Source organism: Rhamphochromis sp. 'chilingali' (genome assembly GCF_963969265.1).
Source record: "Rhamphochromis sp. 'chilingali' genome assembly, chromosome: 13".
Lineage (NCBI taxonomy): Eukaryota > Metazoa > Chordata > Actinopteri > Cichliformes > Cichlidae > Rhamphochromis > Rhamphochromis sp. 'chilingali'.
In genome coordinates, this window is record NC_137940.1 from 26,516,502 (window position 1) to 26,542,629 (window position 26,128).

General features: G+C 42.4%; 1 protein-coding gene across 3 annotated transcripts in view; it reads right to left on the reverse strand.

Moving 5' to 3' along the window:
* Positions 1-17,926, reverse strand: part of nexmifb (neurite extension and migration factor b) — a 51,476-nt gene extending 33,550 nt beyond the window's left edge. For all 3 annotated transcript variants that reach the window (XM_080900672.1, XM_080900674.1, XM_080900673.1), the window contains exon 1: positions 17,811-17,926. The gene's annotated coding sequence lies outside the window, so the exon portion shown is untranslated. The remainder of the gene's footprint in view (positions 1-17,810) is intronic.
* Between the last annotated feature and the right edge of the window lie 8,202 nt (positions 17,927-26,128).

A 26,128-nucleotide genomic window follows, 5' to 3' on the forward strand; every position in this document is an offset into this window, starting at 1 on the left:
TCCTGTTAAAAGAGAGTTTTTCCTTCCCAATGTCGCCAAGTGCTTGCTCAAAGGGGGACACTTAATAGCTGGGCTTTTCCCTGTATTATTGTAGTCTTGTCCTTACAATATAAAGCACCTTGGTGCAACTGCTGTTGTGACTTGTGATTTCTATATAAATAAAACTGAACTGAATAAAATTGAACATTTTGAATTGCACAATACGAAGCAAATGACAAAGTTTGTTGTTCTTTCATGCCCGCAAAGCAAATACATCTAACACCTGTCAGTCGGACAAGAGCACATCAGTCTGAATCTTGAAAACCACTGAAAAGGAAGTTCTAAAGCCAGTTTCTGATTACTGTTTGGATTAAGAACAGAAGAAAAGAATTAGTAAGCTTTAGCCAAGTACTATGACTACTTTTTGTACTAAAGTGAAAAGTTTTTTGCTGATCCATCTTTTAAAACCAAGTCCTTTGTACGCTCACTGCAGCCACTGGAGGGTGTCGGCACTTTCACTGAACAACAAGCAGCAACCTAAAAAAATGAAGCCAAGGCCGACCTGCCACTTCAGGCTGTCTCTGAAAGTGAGTTACTCCATCTTAAAATACCAGTCATTACACCTTGGTACAAAAACTTTAAGACAGTTTAGCCCCTTCAGGACCCTTCACGAGGATTTTTACTCCCTCATTTAACGTGCCAAAGTTATACATTATTTAGACTGTGGCTGCTTTGGTTGACAAGTGGGTGCCGACTAGGCCGCTAAACAAATCATGCAGCTTGACCTCTTGACCGTGTTTGTGCTAATGGCATCTTTTAGAACATTTTTAATGCCGTTACTTAATTAATTACATGGCTTGCTGTGTGGTTAATTGTAACAGCCAGTCAAATGATTTCTCTGCTACTTAGCATTAATACCAGTTACCTGTAAAGTCGGTGGATGGGGCTTGCTATCCAAACTTAGCAGTACTAGAGAATAATGTAGCTCTCCACACACTTTCACAAATATCTTCAATTCTGGCCTCAAAAACTCAAGCTGGCAGTTATGCTAAAATCAAGGCTTCAAAACCGGTCTTCACAAACAGAGGCTATATCGATTTTTTAAAGCTGCTGTTTGCACATATGTTACATAAACAACTGCAATTTAGCCTTTTTATTTCAGCTTCTACATCTGACCATAAAATCTCTTTCACCTACTGCAAAATAATTAAGTCTCCACATGAACAGCTGATATGTATATGGAGTGAGCTGTGTGTGAAAAGAAAACAAAGACGTTTAAAATAATAAGAAGAATCAGTGCCAAATGTCTTTACTGCTGTAGTGTAGTGAGCCGGTATCTGCATTGAGAGCAACATATTAATCTACTGACTTTTTTGGTTTATAAGCACTCATATTTTTGTCTACAGTGGAGATTTAAACCCCATCAAGTGTGCCCTGCAGCTTTCTTGATAACAGTTTTAATATGTTTTAACTGTTTGTAAGTGTCATTTTAATAATCTAGTCTTTAACAGCGCTAAACACAATGAATATGACTGCATTTCAAACCTGGACTATGTTTTTATTGTTACCAGTGCGCTAACAGCACATCACTAGACAGTTATGTCTAATTATTGGTGACAAAGGGATGGTAAAGTTGTGTCACTGTAAGGTCTGTTCCCCTGCAGACTGTGCTGATGGCTGAGAATTAAAGATGACTAATGCTGTGACTCTAACAGCTACCAGAAAGGAAGCTAAGTCACTCCCCTCAGTGTTGAGGGGGCAGGAGGCTGAAGGACTCTGTGCCGCTGCTACAAAAACAACACATCTCCCTCTTCTCTGTGGCCTGACGTGAGCTGCACCAATCATGCCAATTCTTTTTTTTCTGATTAGTATTCATACTAGGATTTACTGTTTCACAACATTAAAAAAACACACCTTATCTGTCAGTTATATTGGTTTGGCTAAAACCATTAATCATTTCAGCGCTTTCACTCACTGTCTAGACTGCAAATTCAGTTTTTGAATATTTCATTGTCATATTTTGCTCATTTAGTATTTTAACCTCATTTAGAGATGAAAAAAGTATTATTTTTTAGGTATTTCTGCAATATCAGGAAAACTGTAAACTGCATTGCTAGCATCTTACTAATCATATATATTTAATTGCGTTATTATCTTAACATGTTTTTTGCTGAAAAAGTAATTTCTGAAACATCACAGAAAGACTTTAAACAAGCAGTTTATTTATGTTAGGGTGTTTTAAATAGAGCTGAACAAACAGGTATTAGTTAGTTATCAGCTTGGCTTAGCTTAGCATAAAAGCTAAAGAAAACAGCTAACCTGGCTCTGTTGAAAGTATCACTGACATGTCTTCAAAGAGACATGATAGCAATTCATATCACTCACTAAGTTATAATTGTAGGTTGGCAGTCAGTTTCTTCAAACCTGCATTATTAATTACTATAAATCTAAACTGTGTAACATAAGGGGTCCCTGACAACGCTTTAATCACAAGAATTATCACCACACCTTCTAAGCCTTTGTGTTTTAGCATATGCTTTTGCCACAGCTGCTGTCATTAAACCTTGTAGGCATAGTTTTTGAAGATAAAAAGCTCCATTAAAACCACATATGTCTCAGTACCTGCCCAGCACCAAACAGCAGACAAAGTTAGCACCTATCAAAAGAACAAAGTCAAGCATCTAGCATGTTAAGGACCCAGATGGTGGAGACGAAACCAGACAAATCTGAAATAAGAGTGAATATTCAACCACCACCATATCTTGCCAGAAACCCAACTCCAAAAGAACAATCACACTGCTCCTTGTTTGCAGGATGTGAGAGAAGGTTATTTTTTTTTAACAATAGCAACTTCTTAAGCTCATAGCTTTCGGTTATGTGACTGGCGCGGAGAGCTGGAGGGCAGCTTGCCAGCCAAACACTGGATAGAACTGTAGCACATGCCTGTCAACTTTTCTTCTTCTTCCTTTTTTTTAAAAAGCCATAAATATTTAGATCTCCTTTTAAGTGAACAAAAAATAAAAATTTGTGAAGAAACTGTCAGTTTTGAGCACTTGGGATTCCAATACTGCATCCAAGCACAGTATTCCAATCACTATGCCCTGCCAGACCCCATCTTTCCCAAACTTTGATGTAGCTTGTGGAGAATCCCTTTCTTTATGATGCTACCAGGATGAAAATGTACAAAACTGCAGAGAAATTAGAAGTGCAGGGCGAAAAAAGTCTTCATCTTTAAAGTAACGGTAGCGCTAATTAGCCGACACTGGCTAGCTTAAAAAAGTTTATTTTATCAATTCAAATGGCCCAAAACTGACAACCTAAGTAGGTGTGGAGATGGAAACATTCATAGGATGTTGTCTCTCTTCTTTTACGGCAGGATTACAAGGACGTTTACATGCTGTAGTAATTTACTTATAAATGTGAACGAACTGAGTGGCTGTCTCCTAATGGTACCCTCAGTTTCCTTTTCTCAGCTGACTGGCTGGTGTGGTCTTCTGCTGCTGTAGCTCATCTACTTCAAGATATGTGTTGTGCATTCAGAGATGCTCTTCTGCATACCTTGGCTGTAACAAGTGCTCATTGAAGTTACTGTTACCTTCCTATCAGGTTAATGCATTCAACACCTTCTCCTCTGACCTCTGGCAGCAAAAAGGCATTGTTGCCCAGAGAACTGCTGCTCACTGGATAATTCCTCCCTATTCGATTTGAACTTGCGATATCTACATTATCAAGCAATTGAACAATATGGCAAGTTGAGGTAAGTGTAAGTGTATGTATACTAAGATATATATTAAGTTTCAGTAAGAAAAAAAGGTTTAGCCACGGTCCAGCCTGCAAACAATGCAAACATTACACTACTATAAAATCCAGGGTACTATAATAGCACGCTATCTGATAGTCCTAACTGATAGAGTTATTTGAGTGTGTCATACACAGAGATCCAAGGGAAAGAGCAGACCGACAATTATAATGACAAAATCTGTGGTCTTCTACCAGCATTAATCTGCTTTGAATGCCCAGATACACATCTTTATGCCTTAAACGAAAAGTCCAGGAGATTTTTAGCACCTACCAGAGAGCCAGAAAGCAATAAGGTCAGGAGGGTCATTAAATCGTAGGGCTCTACTTAAACCCACTACTTTACTTAATTTGAAATTATTTCAAATCTTATTTATGTATACATATTTTTTTCTTTAATGATTAAGTGGTGGATTTTCAAGTTACTGCGAGAATCTTGAATACAAAAGGGTCACTAATTCCCTCACTTCGCTAATGCCAGCATATTTTTTAAAAGCTACAAAATTTCTATTCCGTCCTCTACATGCTGGTGTTCGGTTAGCTTATTGTTTTTTTACTTCCAGGAAAGAGTACTGCAGAAAAAAACAACACATCTACGATACTAGAAAGATACAAGTTTGCTTGTGAAAGCAGAAAATCAGTTACTGGATTAAAAAGCCTGAATAATGAAGAGGAAATACACATTGAGGAGCCTGAAGTAAGCCTTCAGCAGACATCCACTGCATCTCTGGCCTCGTAACTCCTTATTTTCAACACAATAAATGTCCTGCTTATATGTCCAGTCTTCTGAGCCAAGACAAAAGCAGCTCATTGATAACAGCTCAATAAGTGGGTATGGGGCTCTCCTAAGGGCTTTGAGGAATTTGCAGTCAATATGTGATGATAATGGATTGCACATGGCCTTTTTTAAAACTGTGGTGATATTGCAGTAGCTTGAATTTAGATGCAAACTTTTACAACTCTGCTGAAACCACCAAAAATGCAACTGTAGCACAAATATATATATATATTTATGTGTTTGTGTTTTTTTTTAAATATACCAACCATAATCCTGATATAAAAGAAAAATCTGTTTTGTCTGTATAACAGAGTTATTATTGTTCTCAGTAAATTAATCTTTTACGAGTATTTTGTTTTTTAAAATGAGAGGCTAAAATGAAGACGGTTCCATCCACATCACAAAAATCCGTTCCATTACTCTCACAGTAAAGACTTCCCTTTGTTCTCGGAGCCACAAATTATTTCCCCGTTGCTTCAGAAAGCGACTCCTTTACTTGGCTTCAAAACCAAAGGACAGGGGCAGGAGGGGTGGGAGGAGGGGGGTAGCAGAGGACAGAAGGAGAAGAAAGGAGATACACAGAGAAAAAGAGAGCGAATGAGGCAATGGGAAAGGGAGGGCAGCGGGAAAGGAGCCAGGGAGACAAGGCAGGAAAATGCAGAGAAGGGTGTCAGTCATGTGTTTGTATGTGTTTGGGGCTAATAATGAGAAGGGCACGGGACAGAACAACAACACCGCTCCGTCTACTAACTCAAATCTCGATATTCACCATCTCTGGCTGCTAATACGCCTCCTTTCTTTGATATTTGTTTTCCCTTTTAAAGTCATTGATGTTATTAGTTTTCGAAACCCGGCTTAGAGGCTTATTGATAGGCCGCGCAGATGGAAATATTAATGGCCTCGGAATCGCTGATGAGAAAGAACAATAATTCTTGTCTGCTGCCCGTAAAGCTGCGGCACGTCTACAGCGCAAACCACGCCAAGAGGGAGTTTCTGTGTTTTTCCCGTATCGAGACGCTCTCTGCGCTGCAGTTTTGGCCACTGTGTGTTTTCAGTGTTCGTCCCCAATAATAAATAAAAACCCAGCTTTCTTGCGAAACACTTAATCGGGCAGTATGGAATCAGCGAGAGCAGTAAAAGGAGCATACTGTCACGGCTTTAATGTGTCTCTCTCTTTGTTCGGTGAGGGGGGTGGGGGTGGGGGGGGGTAGCCTCTCTGATGTGCCACAGCTGAAATTGGCAGGCTATCAGTCACAACCCTGTAACACAATGTACAGCATTTCTAAACAATATAAAGAGAAATGACAGCCAAGAAGGCAGAGAGACAGACTGAGAGAGGAGGAGAGGGATGGAGACAGTGCAAAACAGAGAGTGAGAGTGAGAGAAAAGCCATTTTTAGAAACCTGATGTGTAAGTCTAAATGTTTTCTTTACAACTGGGTCAGAACAGCACATTATTCTAGACTCACTGAACAAGCATTTGTCGTTTGATGCGCTCAGATCCAGCTCTAGGTGCCGCAGGTTAAATCTCACGTCAGAATAGCAGAAACTCCACGGCTGTGGGCTTCAAATGTTACCAGACTGCGCCTGAATTAAAGCAAAAGTTGGCAAAATGTTTGGTGGGAAGGGAGGTGGGGTGGGGGGGGTGGGGGGGGTGGGGGGGGGCAAATGAGAAGTGGTGTTAATCAGGCCTATTGATTAGAGCCTGTGTGAGTCTGGGAGGAGCTGGGAGAGGGTGGCTGTGTGCATATGCACAGGGGTATTAACAGCACTTATTCTTTAAGCCTGTGGGACAAAGCAGCCTCTGAGCGAGGTGATTAAAAGGCCCAAGCTATTGAGCTCCTCCAATCAATACCCTCCTATGCTATTGGACAGAGTGGGAGGCCGCTTCCTAAGTAACATAGAAACACACGCACACACATGCTAACACGCTTTCACCTTCACAACCCCGTATTTTTCTTCTGTTTGCCCCAAATCTTAAACCAGCTTCATTAAGTGTTGGGGCGCAGGAGGACAAATCCCCATTGGCCTCCTGTAAGGCTTTCTTGACCATACCACATTGGAAAGGGACTTGCCATTTTCATCATGTGCAATGGCCAATTAAACAAATCTAATACAGAGTAGAAAACGGGGTGTGGGATAAAAGTGGGAGCTTTTCATTTAAATGGATAAGGTTAATGAGTTATTTGTATGGTTGACGTATCCTGATGGTTTAAAAGGTTAGGCGCATCTACACAGCTGCCCTTTGGAGTGATCTCCTCCGTTTCACGCTCCCTCAAGCAGTGGTAATGAGAGGTCACTGTGCACCATGAGGGCCCTGGGAGCTAGCAGCCCAGCCAGACAACACATAGCCACCGACATATTACTATTTCCTCCAAAATAAACAGGCCTCGAAGAGAGGAACAGGTCATTTCAGCCCTTTCTCTTAACCTGCCTCTCCCTCTCTCTCGCTCTCTCTTTCTCTTTCAATATCCTGACAAGTGGTCTGCTCTCAGCTCGCCGTGACCAGAGAACACTCCTCTCTCTTGTTTTTTCGGAACATCCACTTTCATATTTTCAATAACTGCAGAATCCTATTTTTTGTTTCCTAATGGAGCCCCTCTCCTTTTTCCCCCATCTCTAAATTCCATTTCACAGAACTGGCCTGCCTTCTTTACGTTCGCTGCCATAACAAGATCAGCAAGGCTTTTGGTTTTATTTTGGTTTTTTGGGGGCTTTTTTCGAGTCTCATCAACACCTCGGGTAATCCGGTCAAAAATATCTGCACTGCTGACACATAATCAGTTATGCTAAACATAACTCAATCACAGCGTGATTATTAAAGAGCACACAGCAAACACTTACAGCATCACTCCCACCAGCCTTAATGGCCTCGCTGCAGCCCTGGCCGCGGCGGCTGCTGAGAATCACGAGAAAAGGCCTGGCTTTGCTTAATTCAGAGCTATTGATTTGGTAATTATTTCATAAGCCGCTATGTCCAAATACTCACAGGCACCGAAAAGCCCATATCACAGGCGACCAGGCAGCCTGGGGTGTGTTGCTGTCAGGTTTGCCAGTGTGAGCGGACAGAGGCGGTGGGTTCTGCTTAAGACAGAGTATTGGACAAACACAAACAAACGAGGCAGCGGCCACTGTGACTCAGTGCTCTAATGAACCAGCGTATTGACTTGCTGGCTTTCTCTTTCTCTCTGCCTGCATGTCTTTCTCTTCCTCGCACACACTCTGCCTCGCTCGCGCTCTCTCCCTCTGTCTGCTATGTTTGTATGGATCCCAGCTGCCACTCGGAATACCAATTACTGTAGGTCCAAGATGGGGGGAAGAGTGAATGAGAGAGAGAAAGAGGGACTGTATGAAAAGGAGAGAAAGAGAGGGAGAGAAAAATGAAGTAAGGAAAGAAAGAGGAGAAGCCATGCAGAGGGAAAATAGCGCGCACGCTGGCAGGTGATGCAGGACGCTCGTCCCCCCCTCCCTCCACTTGGTCACCAGGAGAAACACCCTGGTGTTGTAGCTGATGGCGAGGAGAAAAAAAAGGGAGGGGGGTCCTCATTCCCGATGCAGTGGCACCTCACGAGGAGGGAAAATCAAAAAGCATCTTCATGTGAGACACTTACATCCCTGATGCTCCCTGACACTCCTGCAGCTGACACACAAGGAAGGGAAATCAAAGGGGACCTTTCTGTGGTCTACCACAAATAGGTGCAGCTCCTGCACACGGAGGAAGGGAGGGGTGTCACATTCCCCCCGCGAATTCCTGGGACAAAGCTAGGGTGCTGCATCTCCCATTACCAGATATTTGTGTTAGATAAAGGGATTTAGACCAAGGGGAGCTGTTGGGTCCAGTGACACTCCTTCCCGCGCTCCCTTTTCTCGTCTCTTTTCCAACTGCCGCAACAATTCTCATGACAACCATAATGAGCATGCTCACATTCAGCACGATACCACTAATTTGAGAAATTTCCAGCACAAAGACATAATTAGACAAACTAATTAGACGAAGACTTCGCTGCACAGAGATCCTCCACAGTTCAACTCATCCGCCTACCTGCCGATGACTAAAATAGGAAGCAGCCGTCAAGCCCATCCATGCTCATTCCCCTCAGTTAGTGCAGTGAGATGTTTGTGAGATGGCGCACAAGGGAAAATAACATGATCTCTCCCAAGGGCTGCAGACGCTCCTCAGCAGCAGCAGCAGCAGCAGCACAGCAATACCTTTGTTGTGGCTTTAGTGTCAAATAGGACTAACAGGTCTTACCCAGCCACAGATTGTCTTCCTATTTATATCTGAGGCAGCAACACTGTCTATATGCTGTGAAAGAAGCTGCGCGGTCCTACACCTATATGCCACTGTGCAAGACATATTAATAAATCACAGTGAGCCACTCACATGTGCCACGAACGCTTAAAAATACACAGCGCTCCGCTTGAGGTGTTCATAGTGAGCTATAGGTGAAGTGGTGGGTTTTCTAATGAAGAATATGACAAGAGTACTTAGAGAGAGTTGGAGAGGCGAGGGAGGTAGAAAGGTAATTGATTTTAAAAGTGATGGGAAAACCCACAGGTCTCAGGAGGGAGCAGAAAACCATCTCAACGGATCCAGAAGCCCCAGCTGCCTCCAAGAATAATGGAATTAATTCTTAGTCTCACTTAAATACATTTTATAATGGGAACTTAAATTAACATTTGGTAAGGCCCCCAGAGATGGAGTCAAAGTGTAAATTGTTACCATTTTTTTTTTTTTTTTGCTTTTCTCTCAACAATGGAGCCCTTGTCCTCTGAATACGCTTTCCTTGTAGGCACTCGGTAAATAACTGTGCTCGCCCGTTATCGTTTTGTGCAGCACGCGATGAAAAAAAGACACAACTAATTTTATTACTACATGACCGATTCATGCATATACAACAGAAAAACAAACAAACTTCCGTGCCCACATAGAAGTCAGGGGCCAAGACTAAGCATGTGCACATGTGCGCATGCGTGCATGTGCACATTCATATTTTGAATGCTTGGCACACTGTCACTGCATTCACCGTGGAGTCTGAATAGTGGTGGGTTGATTTGTAAGAGCACAAGAGAGAAAAACAGACGGTGTGTTATACTGTTTGTTACTCCTAATCTTCAGTCGGGTCATTAAGTCCAGGTAGACTCACGGTACACTGGTATTAAGAGTCAGCACAGAGGGCTTCTGAAAGAACAGGCAGCCCCTAAAAAGCAATATTTATATATCTACACACACACATATACAGCTCTGTGCCTCTATAACTACAGAGGACATTATATTGACTACAGTTCAGTTGCTGGAGACTTACTTTAACCTTACAAACCCCCTATCCTTAAAACAGCTCTTCACCTTAAAGTACTGGACCTGCCTTGTCCCCATAAGGAAGACAAGTCCCCATTATATGACGGTGTAAACAGATCTAGGTCCCCACAACATGAGTAATAACCACCCACTCATACACACACGAACGCTGAGCACGTAGCACATACAGTACAGCATGCACAATGCACACGAAGAACCCGCATCTCCAGAGGCCTCATCACTCGAGCCAAAACACCGCAGCAGCATACATCTTTGATAGCGGCTTTTTTTTTTTTTGTTATTCTCTTTTTATTAAACAACCTATATAAACACAAATAATCCAAAATAAACATATAATCAAGAACAGACGTAAATAATAAAAATAAATAAATAAATAAAAATAAGAAAAACAGACGGGTGTACCCTCTAGTGTGTATGTACTCGCACACACATATTCACTCACACACCCATATTCTTAAGCATACATACACATACCTACTTACATATGTGTTCACTTGTAGTCTCATACATACTAACATATACATATAAACACATAACGATTCAGAAATGTGGCATATATAGTTACAGAGATTCAAACAAGATCGGGTCTCCTTAACCGGATGTAGTGTTTCCATTTACCCCAAATTTCACTAAATATATCAAACTGGAGTCTTTTAATGAAGGTAATTCTTTCCATTTTAAACATCCCATGTACAGTCTCATGCCAATCACCCAGTGATGGAATTTTCACACTAAGCCATTTCTTGGTAATAATTTTACGGGCAGCCAAACTCAGGATACCATACAACTGCTTAGACATTTTATCTACATTTACTGAGTATAAATATCCAAACAAAAGTTCGTCCCAATTAAAGGGAAGCTGCATACCAAAAATAATCTGCAACTCAGAGTGGATCAATACCCAAAAAATGTTGATCCTTGGGCAAGACCAGAACAGCTGAAAATGTTTTACTCCTTGGGCCCCACAATTTCTCCAGCAATTAGAGTGATTAAAATAAGCTTTTAAACCTATTAGATCATATGGCTATAAAGTATGCATACAGACTGTACACCGGCTCTCCCGTGACAAAGAGTTTCTCTCAGTGGACTTACCCGCATAAATAAACCATAAGCAAATCCCAAATATTGCACACAAAAGGCAAAAAGGAAAAAACGTGCACTCATGCAAGTGCATATACACACTCACGCCTCAAAGGGAGATCTCAGAGGAGCAGGTAATACACAAAGTTATTTGAATATAAAAGGGAGATACCTGGTCTTGTGATGTTCCCGAAGTATTTAGCCGAAAGTGACAGAAACAGAACGACGACAGGAGCAACAAAAATGTGTTTTCACTGGAAGTAATAACAGCGATGAGGGCCAAGCATGTCCTTGACATCACTGGTAGCATCTTATTAAATGTAATTTTTCCACTTCACTTCCCCACTAGTGACTACACTTACATCTGTAGCCCCCCCCACCCTCAAAAAACTGTATTCTTGTATCACACAATAATGACTGTTCCTTCCACTGAGTTGTAAAAAACAAAGCAATCCTCATAAATTTTGAGTTTAATTTTGCCTTAAACAAGCCGCAACCGCCGATTTTTTTTGTCGTTATTTACCGACTCCCCCCTTTTGTGCCACTAACGCACCAATTTACCCTTAAATTATTAAAAGAAAAGCAGCAGATCTGCTCAATTAAGACGACTATCTCGAAGCAGGATTTTTCTTTCTTTTCTTTTAATAATTTCTGCTTAAAAATGTCTTAAACAGATCTCAAATTAGTTGCAGATTATTTTCCTAACAATCAAGAAAATGATTGACTCACTAATTACTTGAGCCCAAGTCCAAAGCCACCAAACAGCAACTTTAATTAAATTACACGCTCTACAATGAGCTAAAGAACAATTTTAATCAGTGTATATGATATAAAAAGAAAAGACAGAGTAAACAGCACAGGCATTCGGTGCCCGCCTTCTGGCTGGTTCTGGTGCTTGTTGCGATGGACAAATTTCAGTGATTATTCATACAAAAGCACAACCAATCATAATGAAAGTACAAAATGCAAAGAGATGCATAAACGGAACAAATAAATGCGGCACTTTATTCAAAATCGCAGCTAAATACCTGCATTGGAAAACCTGGATATTATTCATTGAAATGCAGCAATGCTGAATTTGAACCAATATTACAAAGAATCTCTGAGGCTTTGTGTGACTAAATGATGAATTAGCCCTTTTATCAGAAGCGGCTACACTGAGGTGCATATTTGACTCCTCGTGGAGAGCATTTTACTGGCTCAACTGTGATATATGCGGGTCGTATTCTGTCAGTGTTGCTGAGTGATGACTTGGGGAAATAGGTTAGAAGAGCACCGAGAGATAGTGAGTTGAAAAATGTCTATTTGCGCATGACAGAGCTTCGGTACGTCACCCAGTGCTGCTGTCAGGGGTGAGCCCAGAATAAATGTGAAGCTGACATCCTGGCCCTTCAAGTATCTTTACGCTACAATTAGCTGCTTGTTTATGACAGCAGAGACTGGGTCACTGTCATGATGGAAAATATACAGTAAGTGTGAGTGTGCGAGAGACAAAAGGAGTCCCGAAGCAGAAGAAAACCCAGAACCAGGAGACTGAGAAATCTTACTGGGCCTTGCTAGAGCTAAAGCACACACACACTGATAAACAGGCGAGTATACACACAGCTGTTCATCCTAGAAGTCAAAGTACACACTTCATACACTCTCCTGCGATGCATCTGAAATGAGAAGTCCTAATTATTATTTCCATTGTGTCCCACTCCTGTGACAAGGACCACTAGCTGTGAATGATTATAATTATTACCCGTAGTAGAATAGCAGTCATGCTGTTGTATCATCAGCAACATCATCCAACAGATCAGGGTCAGATCCAACTTGAAATTCATGTATGCAACGCAATTCACATCCTCTGTGTTAAGATATTCAAAAACATTTCTCATTTGACTTCTGCTCAGAAGCAGTATGCATGGATTATGTTTTGCCTCTGGCGCGCTATGGTAAATGAAAAGTAAAGCGCCATCCGTCAGCTGACTCCATCTGACAGAAAGACCGTTGCATCTGCTCCACAGACCTTTTTTTTTTTTTCTCGCTTCTTCCCATCATGCTCGCCTGCATCAACCACAACTTATGATTAAAAATAGCCATTTGATTCAATTACCTCTAATGTTTGATTAGGGCACAAATGCCGCAGTCTCCACAAACAGCAGCACAATTAAACTGAAGTGAATTGCAGCAGATCTCTGAGCGAACGCTGGCCACGCCATAAATTTTAAATACTCGACTTGGGGAGCGAAAAGAAGAGAAAGAAAAAAAAGAAGAAGAAGATTTACAGCAAAATATGGCCTGTCTCTTATTTGTACATAAATTCACAACATCGTTTAGAGTAGCAAACAAGTCTGTCTTGAATGGCTGGTAATTATGTACAGCAGCAAATAAAGCGTGGTTTTCTTTTCTGAGGCGCTGGTGGCTTGTTAAGTGGTGAACAGACAAAACAGCATTTAGAAAATGAAAGGTGGAGGGAAACATCCAGGGCACAGCGAGCTTCTCTCCCATTAGAAACAACACTGTCTGTCTCGCGACCGTTTGTTTGTTCCAACTGGCTGTACTGGAAAGACGTGCCCCGAACCCCCACCACCAACACTAACTACGTCTTTCTTGTTGTTTCTGTCCCCTCTCCCTCCGTCTGTCCATCCAGCCCTTCCTCTAATCTTCCCACCATGTCCGTCCCCCATCTCCTAGGCAGCTCCTCTGTTTTGTTTTGGGTTGTTTTTTTGTTTGTTTTTTGCATCCTACCTAATGTTTTGGTCCCTTTTTTTCACTTTATCAGTCCTTCTTTTTTCAACCCGCCCACATCCACTCATTTTCAACCACCAAATCAAAAATAAGGCTAACAAATGTGGCCTATTATCCAGTATTCGGGACACTGACAGTACGTGTCCATGAATGTAGAGCTCCAAATGGCTCAAACATGAGGAATCTAGTTAGAAAAAAAAATGTTCGAATTAGACCAGGGGCACTGCAGACAAGAGGAATCTATTACTGTTATTATATAACAAAAAACTGAGCTGTTATTGCCACTGTGTGCACCATTACAAAGGAAACAATGCATAGGAGCACATTGTGTGAAACCAATTAAAATCCAACCCTGTCATATACCTTCCTCTCTTTCCAGTCACGTTGTGAATATGCCATTTTTACACCATTCATAACGGCGCACCTGTGTCCACTGCGTTAGATCTCCGCCTCTTTCAGTATCCTTCTCAAATTTTCCAGCATCGCATCTCACTATCTGTTTCAAGAATCCCACGAGCTGAAAATACAAGGGGGCCCGGGAGAGTGTGTGAGAGCAGAACAGGGGAAATTTCACATTATCTGTCTATCTGCAATATAAGAGTGTGATGTGGAAGCAGGAAATGAGCTATGAACGTCAAGCCTGCATGCTCATGGTCCCAGTGGCCACCAGCCTACATATTGAGATCAAGTAGGCAATGTGGAAAGTGGTTTAATAGACCCCAGTTTAATTGGACTTTTATTTGTTAATGGCTGAAATCCTGATGCATTACTTTAATTATCTTGGCAGAACTAATTCATGAACACGTAGGAAAAGAAAAAAATGTGGCCGGACTTAGCATTTAAATGGCATCCAAACGCTCCCTCCCTCCCTCCCTCGCTCTCTCTCTTTCTTTTTAAAGCTCCTATCCTCAAAGTACTCTGCTTTTGCTTTCCATGGGATTCTCTCTGATACGACTTGTAAGGCATGTGATGGTTTAAACCCTCAGTGTGCTTTAACCAGCCAGCTGTCATGAATGAGTCCACAGAAAGAGGAGAGGAGAGCACTGAGGCCATTTTTCTCATCTTTTTTAAAAGCGCTGGGGCCCACCCAGATCCAGACCCATGGCCGTGTTTGCTCTGCCCTCCGAGTGCAGAGTAGGTTTGGCTGCTGCCATGGAAGGGAAAGAGGAGGGGAGGGGTGGGCTCACTTCTACACTTACTAAGCCCACTCACACATGAACTGCTCCGTCAATGCTGAAGAGCAGCCAATGAAAAGGTGAGTTCCTTAATGTCTTTCTGATTGCGTCGTTTCTAGTTCATTACATGACGGCACTGTAATAGTTTTCGCCTCACACTGACACTTGAGTTCTTTAAAACGGGGCGTTCTTTAAAGCAGTTTAGCACAGTTTGACTTTCAGCTACAGGGGAAAATGTTTCCCTCTCTCAGCCAGTGCATGTGTACAGTATTTGTGCATTTCATGGTGTGTTTGTGTGCGTGCTGCAGATTGCATTGGAGTATGTTTACGTCTGTGCGCACGCAAGTAGTATGCGAAAACAAATGTGCGTGTCTTCCCTGGAACAGCTCCTGTCTGGGTGGGGGGGGGGGGAGCGGAGCTGGCGGTGAAAGAGCTCAGCAGCGCCTCAGTCCCTCAGGACAGACTGCAGCTCTCTCCTCGCGGCCATGAAAAGCAATCAGAGCTCAGCTTTCTCTCCTGGACTTACCTCTGCCTTTAATTACAGAACTCAGCAGCAGCAGCAGCACAGAGAAAGACTGCCTCCGCTGGGCCACAGCCAGCCCGTCACAACCCCAGCACAGGGCTGCGGTCGAGACAGCAGGCCTCAGCATACAGTGGCCTGACATAAGCACAGTGTGCTTAAACATGCAGTCGGCCCCGGTGAGCTCAGCGTGCTTCTGCACAGACCGAGACTCGGCTAAGGTGCTTCTATACTGAAAACCACAGCGCTCCAAGCATAAAACACAGCAGGGCTCCATACGAGCTAGGAATGGCCTTTCTGTATGCCTAATGAGATGTTCTCACCTGTGCTCTAGCAGGATAATGCAACATAAGCGACTGGGGAATTACGGAAAAATGATCAATAACACAAATAAATGTTTGCTGCTCGGTACACACATGCACACACTGTCAACCAGAAGCAAGACCCTGAGATATGAAGAATGCGAGCACTTGTAGGGAAAAGGATTACTGATGAGGAGCCATTCATTGTGTGTAATTGAGATTCTTTCCCATTCAAGAGACATGAGAGTAGAGGCCCAACATGTGCCTTTAGGCTGAGCAGAGGAGAAGACACGGTGCACACATGGACAGGGGAAGATAAGAGACTATGTACACAAGCTGCTGGTTTTATTGCTGCAACATAACGCTCGGATAGCATTTTAAACACATTTTCAGAAAACCTGCCAGTGCCGTCCTCGCTGCCGTGGAACCATGCCACGGTGCTGAAATGTGTCATTGGGCTCAATTTCTCACCCAATTTCAACCGAACGGAAAATGGCACTTTGGTGACAGCAATGAGGCTGACCAGAAGGAGATGTGAGTGGCAAATGCCGTAAAAGACGAATCTCCACGGCGCACTCGGTGGCACGCCGCCGAACTAAGGCACGGCTGTTATGATAGCTATCATCATTTCCGTATCTATGATCCTCAAACAAGGCCCTCTCCCCCTCCACACGTCACATAGCCTCGGGTCCAATGGCGCACTGTGCCGTCACACGTGATAATGACACCCACATCAACGTGTCAACTCAATTTGGCCCTCTTATAGGCTCTCTTTGACTCAATCAATGCATGGCCTTCCATCTGGGTTCCACTCCTGTCCTCACATTAGAGGAGTGGGGATGGACAGACATTTTACTAACAGCTCACTAAACCTGCCCCCACTCCCCACCCTTGGACATCTGCAGTTTAACATCACATATTACATATTTTCCTTAACCTAATAATCCAACAATGTTCTCAGAACGTGCAGCAAAGTCAAAAGCACCCTGTCAAGTAGGCTACAAAGGCTTCAAACACAAATCAACAACCAAGTCATGTCGGGTCAATAACTGTGAGCTGAACAGATCATTAACTGTGGCGATAAATTTGCCAAGTTTTTCTTCTTATTCTTCTTTTTAAATTTGAAAATCCCATCTTACAAGGCATTCCAATAAATATCAGGCAGGCACATTTCTAGCTCGTTAAAATTTAATCCAATTAAATCCCTATTTAAAACAAAGTTACACCTCCACAACAACCAAGCACAGAGGCTGTTATCTTGGGCTGCAGCTCATTATTTCTCAGAGCAGCTCGTCTGGCTGACAGTGTGGTAGACTGGGACATCCAGTAAACATCTGTCATGAAGCATCCTTACAGGGGAGCACAGACACAGTAAGCTACTGATCCAGTGACCCCACAGTGCAGGCATTCACACATGCCTTGGTGCACCTGCGTGTGAGCCTCTGCTATCGTCATGTTTAGGCCAATTTTAAGGATTTGTGCTTATAAACCGTTTATGAATCATTTATTCGCCATCACAGTGGAGGGGCCTAGAGAGATGATGTGTTATCCCATTAGGTTTCCATAGCTCATTCATGAATCATTCATCAGTTTGGACTATAGATTATTCCCCCTTTATTCATTTCTTATTCATTTTGGGCCAGTGTACTGCTCGGGATGCATTACGTTGCTTCAAAATGACGTCCACAGGCCAGTGTTTGCCTTCAAAACATGCAAACAGTGCAAGGTAACTGGCATCAACGCGAACAACCACACGTGGCATCTGTATTTGGATTGAATTTGTGAGCCTTAAGCGAATAGATCGGAGCTTGTGCTTTAAGTAAGTGGGGGTATTTTTTTTTTCGCAGGGAGAAGGTAATCGATGGAGCAGAGACGAATGAATGTAGGCTACGACAGCTGTCCCAAGGAGGTAGGGCTGCTACTACACCGCATGCATGGTGTGAGTTCCCCCTTTGAATAAAATGTCCGATCAGACCAAATCAAGAAGGCAGGGATATAAATCAGTGTGTGTGTGTGTGTGTGTGTGTATAAATCAGGCTGTCCTGTGCATACCAAATAGAGCTCGCTCTCTATTCAAATACACACGGCACGCTGAATAGCAGCATAATAGCGTTTTCTCTGCCTACCTCCAGAGCGTGTGCGCCCAAACTGCGTTTTTTCCCCCGTCGCAATGGGATCCTTCTCAGCTGCCCTGGACAGTATCAGAGATGCGTCTTTCCCCCGAAAGGCAAACACTTCCCCTGCATGTCCCCCAACCCTCCCTCCCCTGCCGCCACCACCAGCACCACCACCAGCAGCAGCAGCAGCAGCCCGGGCCTCCAGTAATAGCAGGTGGACGCGCTTCTCAATGATGGAGACAGCGCGACTCTCCTCTCCCCCGCCGCTCCATTTTCAATTACGGAAGAATTCGTATTCCAGGAAACGCGCTATAGGGCAGCCAGCATGTCCTAATATCGCCGCTTTTCTCGGGACCAACAGGGGCCGTCGCCTCTCAAACTCCCGATTCGTGGCGCCCCCTCGCCTGTTATCTACCTTTTACGAGATGCTTGATGTTGCCATTGTCACGGTGTATTTTTTTTTTCGCCTTCCTTTTTTTTCTTTTTTTTTTTTCAGCTGAACCTCTACCCCTCCTTGCGACGCGCAGTCTCGTAGGCGCGCACTTTACTTGCTCCCCCTCCGATTCTTCTTGGTCCGACCTATGAGCGCGCACAGCCAGCCGACGCAGGGCCACGCACTGCTTTGACGGACGCGCTGAGCAAATCAGGTATAGCCCACTCCAAATAGGACTGTATCATAACAGGGCAACTGCAATGACATGAATAATGAATAGGCTACTCATGTTTGCTGTGCTGTGTGATAGGCCCACTCACAATGCGTACCGGACTGGAAGCGATATTTGGGGAGACTTGAGCGTCTCTCTCTCTCTCTCTCTCTCTCTATCTGTCTCGCTCTCTCAGTATGAATTTGATTAGCAAAACTCAATAAACCATTACTTTAAAAAAAACGTGTTTTGCATGTACATGATTATTTTTGTGTTATTAACGTCTATTCAAGAGGGGACAGTGTTTTTTGAGTATTTTTATGGATTTAAGATCATATGTTAGAGTAATTTTGTCATCGGGTGGACAGGTTGATGTAAAACAAAAACAATCCTATATATGTGTGTGTGTGTGTGTGTGTGTGTGTGTGTGTGTGTGTGTGTGTGTGTGTGTGTGTGTGTGTGTGTGTATAAGGCTAGATGTCACTGTCCAATTTTCAGCTTATGTTCACAAATAAATGTTTTATTTAATTATTTCCCTGAATACTGATCGATTGTCAAACTGAAAACATAAAATGTTATTTTAAAAAGTGGCAACAGCCTGATTTCATTTTTCAGAGGCCAAAGTGCATCCTTCACATGTGACAAGGTAGACAGGCATCATTAACTCACCACATTTGTAAGTGGCACTGATTTGGGAGTGGTTTTCTGCGTGTCTTACACAGTTGCTGTGAGCCAGTAGACCACGGTATTTGATTGCGTTTCTACTGTAGTCTACTTCTGCTCCACACTGTCACTTTTTTTCTTTTGGTAAGGGACCTGTTTAGTGCATGTGTGTTACACCGTCCAGGCTTAGATTATTATTAGAAATCAACACTTCCATAATAGATATTTCTTTTGAGGGTCTGTGAGCTGCACAGTTAAGATCCACCTAAACACTTGTTCACATTTTCTCATTCCTGTGTTTCTTTGTGCAGGCCAGGGCGTACAACATGCTTCAGGCTGAAGGCGGGTGATTGCACAGGGTGGAAGATGTAGGAGGATGACTGCCAAACCCTATGCAAGTTTGTCAGCATGCTAAATAGGTTAGATGACCCACAGTACTGCTGACTCTAGTCTTGGACTTTGGGTTCTGACAGTTTTACAGGTGGGACAAAGGACTCACCCTTCCCCGCTTTAACTTTATATTCAGTTGTATACTGCAGACAGATCTGTTGAATCTTCGATTGTAGTGTTTGCCTAATAAAATAGAATAAAATTTTCCCTGGAGGTGGTCTTTTTGTACATAGCAGTGACTGTTGGTCAGATCTAGAATCTGTGTGTTTCACATCCACCTCTCTAAAATTAGAGTTTGCTATTGCTAATGACAAAGACTTCCATCAGATGTGCACAACAAGGAAAGGCAGCAAAAAGCAAATGTTCAACATTTTTGCACAACGGACTGAAACATGAAGTGTCAGCTGTCAGTTTGTAAAACAGTTAGTCATTAAATTAATTGGTTGGTATAATGACAATTATGGTTTCATACTGTTTAATGAATAACAAATACTAAACATTTCTTCTTTCAACCCCTGAAATATGATGATTTGACGATAGTCTGAAAAATAAAGGGTCTGATTTCGAGAACTTCTGGTGGATATTTTTATTTGTTTTATAATATTTTACAAACAAAACGTCTCCGATTGATTCATTTTTCACTTGCTTAAAAATGTCTTTCCCATTGTATTTAACATGGTTAAACTTGAATAATCAGGTTATAACTAAAAGGTATTCTGTCAGCCAAATAAAGCGATTACTGTTTATCTAAACTGGGTCACAGTTTTACATACAGTGGATTATTATGGACATTTGTTTTTGGTCTATATCTTTTGACTTATTTCAACTACTCTACTAAGTCCTGATGTACTAAACAGAGGACGTCCTGGCCTTTCCAAAGATATCTCACATGCTTGGGTGTCCTCTTTTAGCTCCAAAGAGGCAGGAAATTACAAAACAGTTAAACTGAAAAATGTTTTTTCTTCAGTTCTCAGGAGGTTGTTGTATTCAGTCTATAGCTATCTGTTGCCTATATATAGTCATCATGGCCATGAATGTCATGGTCATTTTGGAATTTTAATGATTTCTTTGAACTGTTCTTTTTACAGAGTGGAATAATTGTAGAGCGTATATCATTAATAACTTTAAACATGAATTGGGCGCACAAGACTTTTAATATATTTGAAATTTTCTCTCATCCATCTAATCCATAGTCCATACGTTCACCCCCCACTAATGTTTGATTAAATGTCCCTTAGCAAGTTTTACCTGAACCACACACTTTTAGAATCCATCAACAAGCTTCCGGCGTAATTCTGACAGGAAATTTGACGACTCTCCTTGGTAGAATTTGTAGAGTTCATTTAAATCGGTTACTTTCCTGGCTCACACCCAGCTTTTAAGCATAGTCCACAAATTCTAAATAGGGCTGAGGTCAAGGTTTTGGGAGGGTCATTCCAGAAGCTAATTGTTAGCCTGCTTTATCCACTCCAAAACCAGCTTTAATTCATTTTGGATCATTTTCCTGTCTGACATTTAGTGCAGTCTTCTTAGATTTTAAAGCCACGTCAACCTTTCATATACAGGCTATAAACACTGTTTTGTTTTGTTTTTCAAATAAGCATAAGAATACATAGTATTCAACTTACAATCTCCAAAGAAATTTCAGTTCCAGCGGTATGTCTCAGTTTTTCCGTGTCAGTCTGCTGTCATTACAAAGAAATGCTAAATCAAATCAAATCAAATCACTTTTATTGTCACATCACATGTGCAGGCACACTGGCACAGCACATGCGAGTGAAATTCTTGTGTGCGAGCCCCACAAGCAACAGAGATGTGCAAACACAACAACACAAACGAGCAAAATACAAGAATGGCCAACCTGAAACTAATAAATATATGTACAATATATAATAGTGTATGCATTTCTGGATGTGTATACTAAATATTTTCCTACGTGTGTGTGTGTGTGTGTGTGTGTGTGTGTGTGTGTGTGTGTGTGTGTGTGTGTGTGTGTGTGTGTGTATACACATTTTTACAAATTAAATAGTAAAAAAAAGAAAAAAATAATAATAATAATAATAAAATATATAAAATATACAGAGTTGAATATGTGCAAAACAAGTGGCATTTATATACAGTGTGGAGTGCATAATGTTGAAGTTCCAGTAGTGAAGCTGAGGTGTCTATGACGTGTTCAGCAGTCTGATGGCCTGATGGAAGAAGCTGTCTCTCAGTCTGCTGGTACTGGACCGGATGCTGCAGAACCTCCTTCCTGATGGAAGCAGTCTGAACAGTTTATGGCTGGGGTGACTGGAGTCCTTGATGATCCTCCCCGCTTTCCTCAGGCACCGCTTCCTGTAGATGTCTTGGAGGGAGGGAAGCTCACCTCCAATTATCCGTTCAGAGCACCGCACTACTCGCTGGAGAGCTTTGCAGTTGTAGGCGGTGCTGTTGCCATACCAGGTGGTGATGCATCCAGTGAGGATGCTCTCAATGGCACAGTGATAGAAGGTCCTGAGGATGCGGGGGCTCATGCCGAATCTTTTCAGTCTCCTGAGAAAGAAGAGGCGCTACTGCGCCTTCTTCACTGTTTTGTTTGTGTGTACTGACCACGTAAGATCCTCAGCCAGATGTACTCCAAGGAACCGGAAGCTGCTCACTCTCTCCACAGCAGCGCCGTTGATGGTGATGGGGGTGTGTACTTCTCTGCACCTCCGGAAGTCCACTATCAACTCCTTTGTCTTTGCGACGTTGAGGGTGAGATGGTTGTCTTGACACCAGTGGGTCAGGGCGCTGACCTCCTCCCTGTAAGCCGTCTCATCACCGTTGGTGATAAGACCCACCACTGTAGTGTCGTCCGCAAACTTCACAATGATGTTGGAGCTGTTAGTGGCCGTGCAGTCGTAGGTGTAGAGTGAGTACAGGAGAGGGCTCAGTACACACCCCTGTGGAGCACCAGTGTTCAGTGTGATGGGGGATGAGGTGATGCTGCCCAGTCTGACCACCTGGCGTCTGTCAGACAGGAAGCTAAGGATCCAGCTGCAGAGGGAGCTGCTCAGTCCTAGATCCTGCAGTTTCCTGTCCAGCTTCGAGGGAACGATGGTATTGAATGCTGAGCTGTAATCTACAAACAGCATCCTCACATACGTGTCTCTCTTCTCCAGGTGTGACAGGGCAGTGTGTAGTGTCAGGGCTATGGCATCATCAGTGGACCTGTTGTGGCGGTATGCAAACTGTAGAGGGTCCAGTGAGTCGGGTAGTGCAGAGCAGATGAAGTCCCTGACCAGCTTCTCGAAGCATTTGCTTACGATGGGGGTCAGGGCTACAGGTCGCCAGTCGTTCAATGAGGAGATGGTGGAGGATTTGGGTACAGGGACGATGGTGGCCATTTTGAAGCAGGCTGGGACTACAGACAGAGAGAGGGAAAGGTTGAAGATGTGCGTGAACACTCCAGCCAGCTGAGCCGCGCATGACCTGAGGACGCGGCCGGGAATCCCGTCCGGACCAGTATGCTACTGTCATAACTCAACAGATCATGCTAGCATAGCACTCAACAAGCTAACTTGGTTGTGGAATGGCAGGCTTTGGATAATCATCTTTACATTTGGAGAAGATGAAATCTGTATCCATATTAAACAAGACGCAACACTGCTGTTTAGGTTGTTATTAAAAATTACACCCTGATAGCTTAGATTTAAATGCTGATTCTTGTCCTATGGCACGATGTCTGTCTGCAAACAGCTGTACACTAAACAGTTTATTTCCTCTTGTGTGATCAATTTGTAATGTCTCCAATATAATTCGTCCAGTCACATTATTACTGAAGTCACACACAAGGACAGATTGGTATTCTTTAATATTTGATATTACTCTTAGATCCTCATAACCATGTCTATCTATAACCCTTTGAAACGCGTTCAAAGAGAGCGCACACAAACACACACGCTGCAAATTACCTTTGAAATAGATAGCATTTATTTGATTACCTATGTTTTCACTGTAGAAGTAAAGTACAAGCGCTGATGATCTCCATAGTGACTCCATAGTAACAGAAATTATATCCATACTTCTTAAAATACCTTTTCAACTGCATACATCAGTACAGATGTGTTTTAAGAAAGAGACAAATTAACTTACAGCTTCTCTCAGTGCAGTAAGTTATTAAATAAACTCAAAGCTGCCAGGAGAGAAACGTTTTCATTCCTCTATAATTAGAGTTTCTTTGTGTCTTTACAGTAAACAGAGGTAATAAATACTGCCATAGTGGAATTAATGTGAAAAATGTGCTCAGCTGTAAAGACTCACATTGAAACTTACATTTTGCTCATACAGCTAACAAATACACCTGAAAACAGCTGTATTAGGTAGGTGGTCAACGGCTCATTAACATAGATTTCTAATCAGCCAATCACATTGAAGCAACTCAGAGCATTTACACATGTAGACATCAACAAGATGACCTGCTGAAGTTTAAAGGTAGCATCAGAATTGGGAGGAAAGGAGATTTAAGTGCCTTGGCATTGTTGTTGGTATGAGATGGGCTGGTTCGAGTATTTCAGAACCTGATGATCTACTTTGATTTTCCCACATAACCATCTCTAGGGTTTGCAGAGAAAAGAGAAAACATCCAGTCCTGTGGGCGAAGAGGCTGCCAGAGGTCAGAGGAGAAAGCCCTGTAAGCTTCAAGCTCACAGAAGGCAACAGTTACTTAAATAGCCACTTGTTACAACCAATCTATTCAGAAGAGCACACAGCATGTCAAAGATGGGCTTCAGCAGCAGAAGACCACACCAGCTGCCACTACTGTCAGCTAAGGACAAATCATCAGATTGCACAGTGTGAGGGATATTTTCTTGGCACGCTTTAGCCCCTTTGCTACCCACTGAGCAACATTTAAATACCACAGCCCACCTGAGTATCTTTGCTGCTTATGTGTGTCCCTTCATGACCACAGTGTACCATCCTCTGACAGGAAAACGCACTCTGTGGTAAAACTCAGAGCTTTTCAAACTGCTTTCTTCAACATGACAATGAGTTCACTGTCTTCAAATGAACTCCACAGTCAGCAGATCGAAATCCAAAAGAGCACCTTTGGGATGTGATATAACTGGAGATTCACATTATGGATGTGCAGCTGATAAATTTGCAACAACTCTGTGATACTTTTATGTGAGTATGAACTAAAATCTCTGAGGAATCTGTCCAGCACCTTGTTGAATCGATGCCGTGCTGAATTAGGCTGTTCTAAAAGGAAAGGCGTGTCCAAGATAGTTTTTGCAAGGCGTACCTAAAAAAGTGTCAGAAGAACATGTAATTATATAATGTATAATTTAAACATTTAAATTAGGACGTGAAAATGTTGGCTTATCAGCGATGATGGCAGAAATAAATATTGATCACCGAAGATCCATCCATACAGTGTCAAAGAGGAGCTGGAGCCTATCCCTGGTGTCAGGAGGAGAGGTGGGGCACATCCTGGATTGGTCATCAGTCTGTTGCAGGGCATCCCCATAGATGATATGGGATATTACAATATAATAACATATCATAGAGCACAAAGAAACATTTCACATATCTATTTCATGAGACAGGTGAGACAGGCCAAAGGCTGCACACTGGTCAATGTGCAAATGTACATGTAGTGTTTGAGTGCATGGCAAAGATTTGACATGAAGATCAAGAAGAGCAAACTGGAATCTGCACCCAGATTTAAAAACTTGTATTTCCTCTTTCCAAAACCAGCCTCCTTACAAACATTTAACATGCATACACGCACAGCTGACAGCAGCTTTAAAGAATTTTTTTTTTTTAAAAAAAGCACACAGTGATGTAAATCACAGAAAAATGGGTAGGGACCAGAAGAAGAATGACATATTATTTGTATTTCTGTATTTCAGAGAAACAGCTTCACTGACAAGCTCTCTAAATGGAAGGCCCAAACAGCTGCCCATCACAGCTGGAAGCTTTACATGTCCAAACTCTTGTTACACAGGTGTGGAGTGGGAGCATCATGCTATTTCTGTGTTTTCTTACAGAGAGTGGCATTGTTCTTTCTACAGGATTATCTCCCTTTATTACTAGATTGTAAATCAAGGGCTCTCATTTAATTGCTTTCACAAAGAAGCATATATTCCAACAAAAAGCATATTAGCAGTCTCATGGCTGAGCAGATAGCCCCCATTTATACAGCTGTTATTATTTTGTGTGGTTCATTATTTTTTATTCAATTTAAAGTGATTTAATGAAGGATGGAGTTAATAACAAGGTGATCACATGTAGTGTAAATACGAGTGGCCAGCACACCCTGAAAGATTTTTTTTTTTTGTTGTTGTAACTTTATAGTGTTTTATCACATTAAGCAGCTGAAAGGCCGTCCTGAATTAAATATGAAAAATGGGCAGTTTCTACCTAACACAGTTTAAAGTTTAAATAAATCCACAGGGGGTGATTCTGACATTCGAGCCAATGTAAAATTAAAGGCTGTTATTCACTGAGAGGGGAAAGTAAATGCTGAAATTTCAGGCTTTGATGCTCACCAGGTTTGACAGTCGGTGTGAAATCTCCAATAAGATTATGACAGTTGTAACCTGCGTGAATCCATCTCTGCATTAGCATCAGCGTGCCTGACCAAGCAGTCTAAGAAGGGTG